The sequence below is a fragment of the Aulonocara sp. 'chitande type north' Nkhata Bay genome, unplaced genomic scaffold (assembly GCF_057382095.1).
Source record: "Aulonocara sp. 'chitande type north' Nkhata Bay isolate Kocher_YH1m ecotype deep benthic unplaced genomic scaffold, A_spYH_male_GT1.1 unmapped_scaffold_23, whole genome shotgun sequence".
Taxonomy (NCBI): Eukaryota; Metazoa; Chordata; class Actinopteri; order Cichliformes; family Cichlidae; genus Aulonocara; species Aulonocara sp. 'chitande type north' Nkhata Bay.
The window spans coordinates 2,488-12,586 of NW_028234355.1; the positions used below are offsets into that span (position 1 = coordinate 2,488).

The following is a 10,099-nucleotide window of genomic DNA, read 5'->3' on the forward strand; positions in this document are numbered from 1 at the left end:
TGGCCGTAAGTATGTTTACATAGATGCAGTGTTAGGGAGTAACGGCATACATGTACCGGCGTTATGCATTTAAAATACAAAACATGAGTAACTGTATTCCGATATCCATCCATCCATTCGCTTATCCTTTTCAGGGTCGCGGGGGGCGCTGGAGCCTATCCCAGCTGTTATAGGGCGAAAGGTGAGGTACACCCTGGACAGGTCGCCAGTCTGTCGCAGGGCTAACACATAGGGACAGACAACCATTCACACTCACATTCACACCTAGTGGCAATTTGGATTATCCAATTAACCTATCCCCACAAGCTGCATGTCTTTGGACGGTGGGAGGAAGCCGGAGTACCCGGAGAGAACCCACGCAAACACGGTGAGAACATGCAAACTCCACACAGAAAGACCCCGGCCTGATGGTGGAATTGAACTCAGGACTTTCTTGCTGTGAGGCAACAGTGCTAACCACCGTGCCGCCGATAGTTACCGATAATTTGGTAATAATTAGAATACAGTTACTTCTAAATAAATGGATTACACGATGGTCTTTTCCTGTTTCATATGTCAGGCTATACCCTCTCTAATTTTGTTGATTTCACGCATTACCGGAAACCCAAACAAAACACGCAACAAGAAGCTCTAGTGTAAGTCTCTTGGTAATGTTGGTGGCGTCAGTTATACAATGGACCCAGAAACCGAGCTGCTCTCAACTATAAAGACTCCACCCGAAAGAAACATCTGGAAGTACATTCTTTTTTTAAAGACTAACATTAGCTAGGGCTGTGTGACATGACCAAAATCTCATATCCCAATATAAGACGTTTCTCGTCCCGATAATGATATATATGACAAAATAGTGCTTTTTCTGTAAATTTTGTGAATATTGGGCAACTTGACTTTCATGAAGTGTTTTCAGCTGGGTGTCGTGTACCTGGAGTCGAGTATTTTGACCAATGCACTATATATTTTTAGATATATGTTGTAACGGCCGCCATTTTCTTTTTGAGTATTTATTACACGTGGGGGAAAAGCCTGTTCTAACGTATGAGTCTAAGGTTTATTTTGAGCACCTGATGGCTCTTTTTTGCTTCTCATCTATAAACTCTCTCCACAAACTTTCACATGATTCATGCGTAGGTGGTCGAAGAGGTTTGTCGTGTTTGAGTCCGTGGTGGGAACCAGTCTGGGCATAATTTCCATAGTACAGTTTTCTGATCCGTGTCAGACTTTTCATAACCAAACCATGTCCATGCAACAGGGGGAGCCCCTCATTTAGGAATAACATCCTCAATTTGTTTTGACTGGTCCTTCTGTTTGGAGCTACCAGGTTCTGCCTCATCTTTATTGATTGTACAGCCCTAACGTAAGCCTACTACAACTACCTTGTATTAGTTTATGTAGCTATCTAGGTTATGTCTCACTTCAGAATCTTCGATGTACTATTGCTGTGTGACTCATTACTATTACTGAAGGCTGCATTACAACCTGCTACTTGCAAATAATTATGTGCAGTTCTGAAAGCAAACAGAAAGAAAACCTATTACTGATACAGAAATTGTGTTCTATACGAGATCGCTGCAAAAACTGCAGCCTTGCCTAATGTCCACCCTACTGTTACTCATTTTACATCACGATTTAAAAATTTACTTGAGATTGCTTTCAGAACTGCACATGATTGTTTGTAGCTAGCAGGATGTTAATGCTATGAATCAAGTCTAACAGTCTTTAGTCTATGAAATAACTTTAGCTAAAGCCAGCTAACAATGTTAGCTCGGTGGCTAGTAGCCTTCAGTTATAGCAATAATTCACACAGCAATAGTACATTCAAGTAGTTGTAACAAGCAAGTAATAAAGTAATCCGGACCAAAGTATTCAGAATACGTTATTCACATTGAGTAACTTAATGGAATAGTTACAAACTCCATTTGGGCCATGTATTCTGTAATCTTTCGTGGAAAACATTTTAAAAGTAACCTTCTCAACACTGCACAGATATAACTTCATACACTTTACTGTGGTGTATTACTAGTTCAATGCATTTAGATCATGCCCACGTGAATCACACGATGATCCCGCAACCCTCACACCTCCACACCTGTATTGTGTGACTTTATCCCGGGTCTGATATCAAGCAGTCTTAGCTGACGGATCTCTTCCTCATACCGGACGATCGTTTTTTCAAACTCTGAGAAGATTTCTTCTGCAGCAGAAGTTAATCTCTCCTTGATAAACTCTCTAAGATTCTGAACTGAAGACATTATTGCAACAACAACCGACACGGCCAAACCAACATCTTCAAACTTAATTCAGGATCGCGATGTGATCTCTCAATGGCGCCATTGCTGCTATTCTTCTTCTACTGAATTTACGGTAGGCTGGAGGTATAAAAGGCGTAATACTGCCCTCGTCAGGTCTCCTGATTTCTCTAGTACAGACTCTGCTTTGTCTTTCTACAAAGAGTTGATGACATTAAATACAGATGTTTTAACAGTGCTTGAATGTTTTATTTTGTTTACTCTAGCCTCCAACTCAAACTTTGGTTGCTCCTATGCCCACGTCACTTCCTCCACCAATCAGAATGAGGGTCCGGGTTCAGGAAGACGTCTTCCTGATCCCAGTTCCACAAAGGTCGGTGAAAACTTTTAAGTTTGAGCAGTATATAAAAATAAATCCCAATCTGATTGGTATAGTGTTTTTTTGTTGTTGTTGTTGTTGTTTTGTTTTTAATTTCTGTTTAATCGCCGGTCATTGCTCTGCATCCCAGTGAGGCCAACTCCTGCTCTGTGTCGTGGCTGTGTGAGCAGGCAGCTCAGCGTTACTACCAGAAATGTGGCCTCCTGCCTCGTCTCTCTCTGCAGAAAGAAGGCGCTCTGCTCTCCCCGCAGGACCAGCTACTGGCCGTCCTGCACACAAATGAAGAGGTGAGGTGACACTGAGGAGAGCCAGAAGTGACCATACTTGGACCACAGACAATTTAAAAGATGCTGAAGACTACCATGATTGGTTGATGAAGTCTGATCACGAGTGTTTAAGACAAATGTTGTCACTGTTGCTATCTTGGATTTTTTTTTAAAAAAACCCACAGTGACAAGAGGATGGCTATGACTGTGAAACAGCTTGCATGTCAGCCAGTGAGCATACTCCTTTTCTTAGGCAAAGTATGGCCCAAATTCATAAAATAGACTTTCTCATAGACACAGAGGTCTTTTTTAAATCACTGATAGAAGGAATGGAGGTTCTAGGTCCTTCCACAATGACTTCATCTTTCATTACCCAGATGAGGCGTGCAGGTTTTAGACTGTATGATTCTGGTAAGAAGGTGAAGGGCTGATTATGTTAAGCTGCCTGAGAAACTACAATCTGAGAAACTGTAAAGATTAGAACCATTTCTATTACCAGACTGGATGCTGACTTGCTTTTGGAGCCAGCTTCCAGAAGACACTGAAGGAATCACAGTTTTTGGGATTGAATCCTTGGCTTCACTTTCCTGCACCAGTGCAGGATAACTGATGGGTTTGTATTGCAGGTTCTGGCTGAAGTTTGCTCGGATCTCCCTCCTCTCCCTGAGCGATACAAGAAGGCCTGTCAAAGTCTGGCAGTGGGTGAGCAACACAGAGGTAATGCATTATAAAACGCACACAAGTGCATTTTTGTATTCTGTTATGAAGTACCATCTCTTTCTACCTGTAGATGAGAACAAGCGTGTCTCCCGGCTATGAGGTTCGGGACCGGGGTTCCTCCGTGTCAGGACTCCAAGTGTCTCGGTTTGGCCGCCTCTTCCCTCGGCCCGCTCCTCCGTGCCCTAAAACTTCAGGCCAGCCTCACGGAGCTGCGAATTTCTGGAAACCGTATGTCTGACGACCTTCTCCCTGAGCTGATTGCCACAACGCTCACATGCCTCGTCTGCAGCTGCTGGACATTTCTGCCAACTGCATTACAGGGGACGGCCTGGAGAAGGCTGTAAATGCTTTAAAGGGACAGAGTGCACCTGCATTCCCGGTAAGGGCCTCAGCTAGCCAATAGTGGCAGCTCCAGGTTTACCATCTAACCTGTATTTAAGTACCTCTGGTCTTAATAACTACCTTAGATCTTAATAACAAGCTAACCTGATTCATATCAATGATATCTGTCAGAGAGAATTGGCTCTCGTGATCATTTGCTTTTTCTGCTCGTTTCCACTCAAAGTGCCTGGAGGAGCTGGACCTCAGTATGAACCCACTGGGGGACGGCGTGTCTGAGTCTCTGTCCTGTCTGCTGTCCTGCTGCCCTGTGCTAGCCAAGCGGTCTCTGCAGGCCTGCGGCCTCACTGCTCGTTTCCTTCAGCAGCATCGACTGCTGCTAGCCAGCGCGCTCACAGGTGACTCTAACAAGCAGCTGACTGAAGCCTTAAGCTTCACTGAACTCCCACCCATAAGCAAAACTGCAACTAACTTTACATCTTCTGAACGTTCAGGCACAGGCCATTTGAAAGCAGTGTGCCTGTCCCTCAATCCCCTAGGCTCCACCGGCTTTGAGCTGGTGTTAAAAAGACTGCCCCTCCACTGCCTCCCACACGTGGACCTGTCAGCTGTCTGCAGAGGGCCTGCTGATTACCCGGCACTGGAACACCTCGCCAAAGTCCTGTCACAGGTGTGCATGCAAAAATCATGCAATGTCATTTATTGTCGAAAGATATAATTGTGCAATCAGGTTAAGACTTTTGTGTTTTTGCAGGACGAGTGCTCTCTGACCCACCTCAGCCTGGCTGCAAATGGGCTGACAGACAGCAGTGTAGCTACCTTGGCGAGGTGTGCGTGTGTGAGAGTCAAGACCTGGACAGTTTGTCAGAGCTGGTCCAGGATATCCGTCTTTGCTCTCAGGCCCTCAACAAGCTGGACCGACAGACCTTGAAGCAGAGCTGGGACAGGACTCAGTCACACGGACACTTTCTCTGCCACCTCTACTTGAGGGTGGCAGGTGTGTTCATAATAAATAATTAATAATGAATTATTAATTTCCTAATAATTCATAATAAAAGTGGTCATTTTTATAAACATTTTGTTTAATGAGGCTACACCAAAAAGAAACAAGATAAAAACAAAATAAAGTGACATGGCGTCCACCGACAGTCTGTGGATAGCTTGTGTTTTATGCATTTTTGTCTGCCTTATTTATACATGTAAAGCTCTGTATCTGTATAAAGAGTTTGTGTTAGTGTGTGAGAGGTTTTGTGTCACAATGGTCCTGTTTTGGAGGATTTGATTAAAAAAAACCAAACATAATTAAAGTAACCAACGATGCTATACGTTGACATCGTTCTTTCACTGTAAGACTCAGCAGGCTATGGTGAATAATCACAGCGATTTTCAGGTCTCTGAAGAAATCTATCTAGGAGCTATGACAGTGTAAAGACACCCTGCAATTTTAAATGTGTGGCGACATTTGAATGAGGCGCATACCAGTAGAGGGAGCCAACGCACCACGAATGGTACACAGCCACAGATGCGCTAGAAAACTGAGAGAGGCCGACAGTGATTGCTTACTTTTTGTAAGGGGCTTGTTGAGATTAAATAGAACAAGTTACAAAGCATTAAAACATGTTAAAAACACAACAGCCTTATTAAACGCAGAGTAGTTTGGGCCCAGAAGTAGGATTGATCACGTCATCACTTAAAGACCGGATAGACACACGGTGAAGTTACTCATGTTTACTGTTGTTGCCACTTTCTAAATGTAGCAGGATGAATATTATATGTACTGGTTGATCCCACTTTTTTGAGGAGAAATAACTTTGCTCGTTATCAAATTATCAGTATCTCTGGAAACATTTAATACATTGTGATGGTTTAAATGCTCAGTCGTTTTCTCTTGTAGAATTCATATTCATAATAATATTTAGACAGCGGCACTATAGGTGTTGGCAGTTTTTGCAGTTTTACAAGCCCTCACGGTAAAAATATGGAATTAAATGTCACTAATGGGCTCTTCTCAAAAAAATCAGCGTCTGTGTCACACTGATTTTGATTAACTGACTTATTTTATTGTAATCAAACCTATTTTGATATTGTTGTCTTGTTTTTCCTTTAGCGAGGTGGTTTCCTTCCAATTGTAGCAGTACCAGTACGTCTGCCAGCTCCAGGTAGAGCTCCAGTGACCAGGAAGACCTCAGCATTCACCAATTCCTGCTGAATTACCGCAAACAGAAAGAACTGACAGAGGGCATTGGAATAGAGGATGATTATAACACTGAAGACCAAGGTAATAGGTCTGTCTAAGGGCCAGTGGAATATAAGCTATATGTTGTAGTGGTGATTATTTTAGATTAGGGCTGCCACGATTAGTCGACTAGTCACGATTACGTCGACTATCAAAATCGTCGACGACTGATTTAATAGTCGACGCCTCGTTTGAAGCATCACAAAAGACGCAGGAATAAGTAGTAGGATTTAAGAGTGTAATAACGGACTGAAATAGAAGATGGCAGCACTGTATGTACAAGGATGCCAGCTGCCGTTAAACCCCAAAGAAGAAGAAGCTGTATCCCAGAATTCATAGCGCAGCGCAGCTCAGTTTACAACAATGGCAGCAGCTAGTTAGTTTTAATATTACTCTTATTATTCTTTCTGGGTCACAAAATAAACGATTAAAATATTTTCAGGCGAGAATGTAGCTGTGTAAACCTCAAATATTTGCTCAGTTTATCAAGACACCACACGTTTTCGGAGACGTCTGTTACCCACTAGTTCGATAGCTAACTGGGGGCAAGGCTCACTAGGGCTGTATCCCAATTCAGGGTCTGCAGCCAAAGTACGCAGCCTCAACGATCCTCAAGGGCCGCGTACTTAAAGACTGCTAAGGCCGGAAGTGCGAGGCTTGTGAAATGGGACGGTCTAGCCCAGGTTTCCTAGCAACCATGATACTAACAGCTGGAAACGTTTCATACAGCTTTGTTTGACAGAAATGAAGGAGAAAATCTTTTGTTCATTTGTTTGTTTGTTTCTACATGAGCTTTGATCATTCTCTGTAAGATTAAGCTCAGCTATTGAACGGCGTATATTTTAAAGTAAAGGCTTTAAAACCAAGTTAGTACAAACGTCACTAATGTCACATAACTTTGCCGACATGTGGCCAACAGTAATGTTTTAATGTTCTTCGTTATTAAACATTTGCACATAAATAAGTGACATAATATTCAGTACTTAAAGTTTACTCTTCGGGCGCCCCTCATCCGCTGTTTTTTTCGGCAAAATTATCCACACCCACCGCCGCGCTATGCATTCTGGGATATGTTGGGCCAACGAAGTCTACACCGCCACGTCCTTAAAATTCAGGGAAATGAAGGACGCATTTGAGGGCCGCATTTCGAGCAGCCTTCGAATTGGGACAGCCTTCGTCGCGTCGCGGTGACGTAATCGGCCTTAAAATGCGGCCTTTAAGGCTGCAGACCCTGAATTGGGATACAGCCTAGTAGTGATGTGCGATACCACTGATTTCCTTTCCGATCCAATACCAAGTAATATTCAGGGTGGTATCGACGATACTGATCCGATACCGATACTTTATACAAAAACGTATTTTATTTATTGTATCTCAAATTATAGCATCATAATGATTACAGGATATCAGATTACTTGTTCTTATCACTTAATAATGCAGAATTATCATGTAGAAATAAAAAAAACTGAAGTTGTGCGCTATTTGAACACCTTGCCTGCCTGCAGCACTAAAGGACTCCATGAGAGAGGTCTGTCTCGCCCTAGCAGCACCTGTCCCCTCCTCCTCTTCAGTTCGTCTCAACATACGCGCCTCATATTCTGTGATATGATTTACTCTGAGGTGTTTGACAAGGTTAGTGATGTTGCCACAACCATACATGCCAACCCTCCCGATTTTTCCGGGAGAATCCCGGAGCCACCATTCTCCCAAATTTCCACCTGGACAACAACATTGAAAAACCATATTGCAGCATTCATAGCACGGCCCAGCCAATTCCAGTTTACAACAATGGCGGCAGCAACTTAGTTTTAATATTACTCTTATTTCTCTTTCTGGGTCGCAAAAAACAAAAACAAAACTTTTAACATATTTTCAGGTGAGAATGTAGCTGTGTAAACTTCAAATATCTGAGCCGATCGACACATCGTCTTCAAACCCCCGCGATCTTTCACCACTCGGGTTAAACATGATATATAAGTCACTTTGATAACTTAAAAATGTTATTGTTTGGCTTTTTCAGTGTTTTATTTGTTCGTGAGTAAATCGGTTTGGCTGAGATTAAAGTTATTAGATTAGATCAAATTAAATTTAACTTTATTAATCCCTCGGGAGGGTTCCTCCGGGGTTTTCACACAGCTGAATAAACATCAAACAGAAAACTAATTAAACAAAGTGTGAGACGGTCGAGAGTTTACGCCAGCGCCCGGTTATATTTTAGATAGCAAGGAGCAGACGGCAGTTTCACTCCACCGAGGGAACTCATGACGTACTACCCGGCTTTCTTTAGACCGCGAAGGGCGGGTCCTCAGGTGGAAGCAGCCTCTGAATTTCGACACCCCCGCTGTTTCCGGGCCGGCTAATAATAACGGTGACATTTAACGTATTTTATCCGATAAATAAACCCTGTAAAATGTATTTATCACCCCCCCAACAGCCCTTTTGAATGTCTCCCTAATTCTGAGGTCTCAAGGTTGGGAAAGTATAGCCACCACACCTCACTGTTGGAGCACTTTTTTGCCACATGTATTGCAAACCATGTCTCAGCTGTTTGTGGAGGTAAAATACGTCCGCACAATTACGCTCTGCCATTGTTGTGAGTGCGCGCGCCAAGGGGCTGCGAGACATTTATACAGCCGTATTTCGCACATGACTATGAAAGGCGGAAGAGGAAGTAGTTCCTTTGAATGTAGACAATCCGAATGTTATAGTTTCTTTCCACTGTGTTGCTGTTAATGATAAACTACAAATTTACCCTAAATTACTAAAAAATATCGATATTTTAATGTGAGAATCGATTCTAGAACATAAATGACTGGTATCGGAGGAATCGATATTTCAGGATTGATCCGCACATCACTACAGCCTAGAGCCTGTGAGAACACCGGACTCCTGCAAATCGTTTTCAAACCCTTTCGCTACTCAGGTTAAACATGATATATAAGTCACTTAGATAACTTAAACATGTTATTGTTTGGCTTTTTTTGATAATTTTATTTATTCCTGAGTAAATCGGTTTGGCTGAGATTAAAGTTATAGTTTTTACACAGCTGAATAAACGTCAAGCAGACAACTGATTATCAGAAGTGTGAGATGCTCGAGAATATACTCCAGTGTCCTGTTATATTTTAGATAGCAAGGAGCAGACGGCTGAGTTTATTAAACTTCACCGAAACAATCTGCAAATTTCATTAAAATTTAATAAACTATCATCTTGTCTTTATTTTTAGTTAGCACAGACCTTAAACACTTAAAGCTGTAAGCTAAAGATAGTTATATAAGAGCAGATGCTGCTGGTGGAATAAGCTGTACGTTTTACGTCCAATGGATGCATGATCTGATTAGTCGACTAATCGCAAAAATAATCGGTGACTAGTCGACTATCAAAATAATCGTTTGCGGCAGCCCTATTTTAGATTCAGAGTGTAGAGGAGATGGATCATTGTAATTAAGAGTCATAGAAATCTGAACCTCACTGCTAAACTGGCGGTCTAACTGTACATGTGCTCCATTGCAGAGGTCCTTCCCCTTGAGTGTGAGGATGTTGAAGATACTGGTAGTCCTGATGTGAAAGCAGAGCTTCCCTCCCACCTCAGCATCACTAAGGATGTTATGGAGCGCTGCATTCATCTGCTGTCTGATCCCAGCCTCAGGCTCCGACTCAAGGTACTGTATCAGTAGTTTTATGTAGAGTCAACTGTTGGACTAATAACAAAAATAATCATTCTTGTGAAGGTAGGACCGCCAGCGTTGGTACAATTCATCCTGTCAGAACTGTGTGGAGGACTGTTCAGTGGTGTAATGCTCATCAAGGAAAAACATTCAGTCTGGTCCAGGAGTGAAACAGAAATAAGTCTGTGCTGAAGTCGTGCCTGCTCAGGAGTTTGGGCTCTCAATGAAGACCTCAATAATTAGT

The 10,099-nt window shown here is 42.6% G+C and overlaps 1 pseudogene; it reads left to right on the top strand.

The window, feature by feature from the left end:
• Positions 1 to 2,089: 2,089 nt before the first annotated feature.
• LOC147300594 (tonsoku-like protein) lies at positions 2,090 to 9,828 on the top strand (annotated as a pseudogene).
• Positions 9,829 to 10,099: the final 271 nt, after the last annotated feature.